This window comes from Quercus lobata, chromosome 1 (genome assembly GCF_001633185.2).
Source record: "Quercus lobata isolate SW786 chromosome 1, ValleyOak3.0 Primary Assembly, whole genome shotgun sequence".
Classification (NCBI taxonomy): Eukaryota; Viridiplantae; Streptophyta; class Magnoliopsida; order Fagales; family Fagaceae; genus Quercus; species Quercus lobata.
This window is the reverse complement of record NC_044904.1, coordinates 11,241,806-11,246,640: the sequence shown is the minus strand read 5'-3', so window position 1 is coordinate 11,246,640 and position 4,835 is coordinate 11,241,806.

Below are 4,835 nucleotides of genomic sequence, written 5' to 3'. Positions count from 1 at the left end.
CCTGTTTTTGGGCGCTAACTAAGCCCGCCGAGGCGCTATCCCTTTCTCGGATAGCGACTGTTAGGTCAGCCTTGGCCTTGGCGAGGTCCTCCTCAGAAGCTTGGAGAGTCTTCGCGGCCGCTAAGCGCTTGGAGCGTTCATTCTCGGCCGCCTTACTCTTATTGTTCACCTCTTCCTCCATCCTATAGGTGGCCTGGAGAGTCTGGCAAGGGAGATAAATACATCGTTAATGACAAACCGGGAGTGAGAGTTAAAAAGTTTTAGGTTTCAAGAAGCCTTACCATGCCCAAGTACCTCTTAGTACTGAGGAAGACCTCCTGCATCCTCATTTTCCTCAGCCCATCCACGTCAACGGGGAGCAGCATGGTTCTCCCTAGTGCGTCTGCCACGTAGCCACCCTCGCCATCTCCAAGGTCCCTCATGGATGCAGTTTCCAGCAGTGGACCCCCGTGAAGCATTGGGGCAGGAAGCTAGGCATTTGGCGAGGACTGGGCCTCGATCCCCTTTCCTTTGCCTTGGAGGATTGGACTTCAGTCTCTTTACCCTTGCTTTGGTGCCCAATCTTCAGTTGTTTTGTACGTGGAGCCTCCTCCTTCTCCTTAGAAGGTTGGGATTTTCCCCCATCTATGGTTTCCTTGCCCTTGGGGCTCTTCTTTCTCTTTGAATCAGTGCCTTCCGGCCGAGGAGGCAGAGTTGGTTGGGGGGGAACAGGAAGTTTGGGGTGGGGGGATTGTGGCTGTGACTTGGTGGAAGATGACCTAGTCTGGACAGTCTGGGGCTGAGGTGGTGGGGAAGGAGCATTGAGTTGTGGCGTTCCCTGCGCATCCTTCCCTGGTTGACCCTCGAGGAGTTCGAATAGGGGGGTCGGGGGCCTTCTCTTGAGTCCCATCTCGGCTTGGGAAGAGATGCCTACTGACGACAATTCCGCCTCGGATAGGGCTGGGTCCCCTATATCACCAGAAGGATTCTCGGATGGGTTGGCTAGGTCAAACACCCCAAACCCTTCCTCGGGCTGATTTAACTCGCCTTCGTCCTCCGCTACTTGATGAGATGAGGAAGGGCCCACCAGTGGGATGCTCTTTGGGATAGATGGTACCTTGGAGATTAAAAATCCTGTCTCGACCACGGTAATTTTTGGAAGCCGAGGACGACTGGCGCTGATCACGTGCCTTGCGTCTGCAAATGACTTCTGAACAGGAGGGTACCCTAATATTTTGTGAGCGGCTCGGACTTGACCATCTCCGTCATTTACGAAAAATGCCGCTTATAGAACAGTCTCCAAGTCCACCCAGTTAACTGTAGACACCCCATTTTACAAATTGCATTTAACCAACCGGTAGATCTTCAGATTTGTGATACAAAACAAATCTTGATATTCTAACGATCGTAATGGTATGTCATGGGCATTTAACCAACCGGTAGATCTTTAGATTTGTGATACAAAACAAATCTTGATGTTCTAACGATCATAATGGTATGTCATGGGTTTTGATCGGACCACCTGATCAAAAGTTATCATACAAGCAATTTTCAATGATCATGGCCTCGCCTACACGATGGGCCTGATCACATCCTATTCTAAACACTTAATTTTGATTGGTTCTCACAAGAATTAATTTAAAATTAATCAAGTGTGATTTTTGATTGGATTTCATTTTATTTCATTTTTTTAAAAAAATAAAAAATGTTTTTCTTTATGGCATCTTATCTGCTCTTTTGAAAAAAATTCTTGGAGATATGATCCATGAAAAATTCAAAAAAAAAGAAAAATTCTCAAAAAACGTCATTATCTTCAGCTGAAACTTGAATCACATTTTTGGTCAGAAAAACGTTGAAATTTGGATTTCTCTATTTCTATAAAAGTTGTAGAGAATTAAATTTCCTTTCAAAAAACATCAATCCGAATCAATTGGAATTTTGAGCAGCAAGTTATGGCCAAAATACGAAACAGGTGCAGAAGACAACATAAATTCAGCATTATCTTCAATTTTCTCTCAAAATTCCAAATGAGTTCAACGTCAAATCTGTTCAAGCCTATCTAATAGACTTATCCTTTCCCTTTGTTTCAGAAGAAATATTTTTGAAAAATAAATTGGGTAAAGAAACAGATACAGCCTATGAAAAAAATTCAAAAATGCTCAAAATACGTTACTATTTTCAGCAGCAATTTGAAACACATTTTTGGCATGGATAACGTTGAAATTTGGCTTTCTCTATTTCTGAAAAAGTTGTAGATAATTGAATTTCCTTTCAAAAGACACCCATATTGAATCAATTGGAATTTTGAGCGGAAAATTAGAGGCAAAATACGAAGCAGGTGCAGCATCATTTCAAAATTTGAATGGAGATCAACACCAAATCCATCCCCAGCTCATTTAAACAGATTATCTCCTCCCTTAGCTTCAGAAGAAAGCTAATAATTTAGCTTTAAAGCTAAGCCATCCCTTCCCCTATAAATAGAGAAGACCTCTTCCATTCTCTGGACCCCGAATTCCCTCTAGAGAGCTAGTGAGAAAGCAGAAAAAAAAAAGCTATTGAGCAACCATTGTTCTTACTTTGGTTGTAGTTGAGTACTTCCTTGCTTTCTTCCTAGCCCTTTAGGTGATCATTTCCCCTTTTAATTTATGCTGGTAAGTAGTTAACTTTTTTTAATTCTTTATACATGCTAGAATAAATGCTTACAAATCATTATTCACTTCTTTTATTCTATGCTTGGATGAACATGCCTATGTCTTATTGGTTTTCTCTTACATGTTTAGATGAACACTTCTAGGCCAATACACAATTTTCTTTTGAATGCTTAGATGAGCACTTCTAGGCTAAAACACAATTTTCTCTTTAATACTTAGATGAACATGTCTAGGTAGTTGTTTTACTTTTTTAAATGCTTGAACAAACATGTCAAAGTATTTTGATTTTGTCTAGATAAACATGTCTAGGGTTTTTCCTTTACTTCTCTTCATAATTGCTTGGATGATCAAATATGCTTAAAGGTTTTATTTTTATTTGCTTCTCTTTGCAATTATGTTGATGACAAATAACATGACAATTTTTTTTTTCCCTCACATGCTTAGATGAACATGTCTAGACTAGGAATTCTTTATTTATATTGATCTCTTGGATGAACATGCCATTACCTTCATTTTTGTTATCTAACAAGTTTTATTTTATTTTTTATTTTTTCTCTTTATGTCAAATACCCCTAACATATGTTTATTTACACTTCCTGCAAATCACATGTTTATATGACATATTCTTTGTATTTGTTTGACATGACATGACATTGGCCACCTTAACCTAGGAGACCGGTTTCACCGGGCAAGATGGGTGCTTAATCCCTTCCCATCTCGTAAATTAGCCTCCGAACCAAGATCAAGGGTTCTAGACAATGCTCTTGTATTTACAATTTTACTTTTTTTTAGAATGTAACTAGGAAATAAAGCAATGTAATTTACTTTTCTTAGATTGTATCTAGGACAAAAAGCATTGTAAATTTTTGTTACAAAATTCGATGTAAATTGTCATATACATTAATACAACAGAAGTATTTTTCATTAAAGGTTTTCTTGTTTTTCCTTTTAAATTAAATAAGTGGCGACTCCATGTAAAACCCTTGATCTAGGGGGGAGCACATTTTTACATTGACTAAGTGAAAATGCTGTTGATAGGCGTGTGGATCTACAAAAGAAAAACACATATGCATGGTTAATTACCGAACAACATCAGATTAGGATGGCGTAAAGGGTCAGCGCCCTTCCATTCCCAATACCCCACCTGGTTCTCCTTCTACTATGGGGCACGGATCGCCATCGTGCCATTCACCAGAGACGATAAGGAAATCCTTGTTTAATCCCTTGTTGGAATCAGGGAGGCATTGGATTAGTCGAACCCTCTCGTCTCTCGTCTTTATGCAGTAGGATTTCCCCTTCAAACTTTGGAGATTATAGCACCAATTCACGTCATGGTGGGTCAGTCTTAGCCCCATCTTTTCGTTTAAAGCATCCACGCAACCCAGAATCCTAAACATGTTGCCGGCGCATTGGGTAGGGGCTAATCGGAAGTGCCTGAGGTAACCCCTCGTTACCGACCCCATAGGGATTCTCATACCCCCCTCTACAAAGGTGAGGACAGGAATTACTACCTCGCCCGTTTCCCTCTTATAGTGCCACTCCCCCATCTTACAATGCCTCAGACTTACGTTGGGAGGAATTTTGTAATCGGCGATGAACTTGTTCATCGCCTCTTCAGTATCGACTAATTTCCTTAGTCTTGATTTAACCATTTTTATGATTTACTCAACAAACTCAACCAGCAACGGGAGAAGGAAGGGAACCAGAGAAAAATAAACCCAGAAAAGAAAAAGCACGAGTTAATGGAGGCAGGGAACTTACATAACAGAGGAAAGGCGCTTCAGATAGGCTTTTTGTACTGGAGATAGACTTGAGTTTGGACGAAAGTTCAGATGAACCCAGGGTGTATGCGCTAGAACTCTTAAGTGCAAAACTGAAGAGGCAGATCCGTTCCAAAAAGTCATTTATATTTTCTAGAGTAACTGCACAAATTTTCTCGCCCATAAAGACCAAGGAATCACCACCGTTTGATCTTCATCATGCCGTAGAACGTGGGAAACACAGAACCGCCCGTATTTAATGAGGCCACGTTTCACCTTCCAGGGACTCCAGGAACGTGTCTCGGGCAGATGAAAAGTCTCGGGAACCGATAGGTGACAAGGATTGACAGGCATTGACAGATGTTTGGCGTCATCAAAACCTTCCTATCCGTCCGAGGAGCCGGATAGTAGGATTTTGAGGGGCTATTGTGGGGCTAGAGAACTT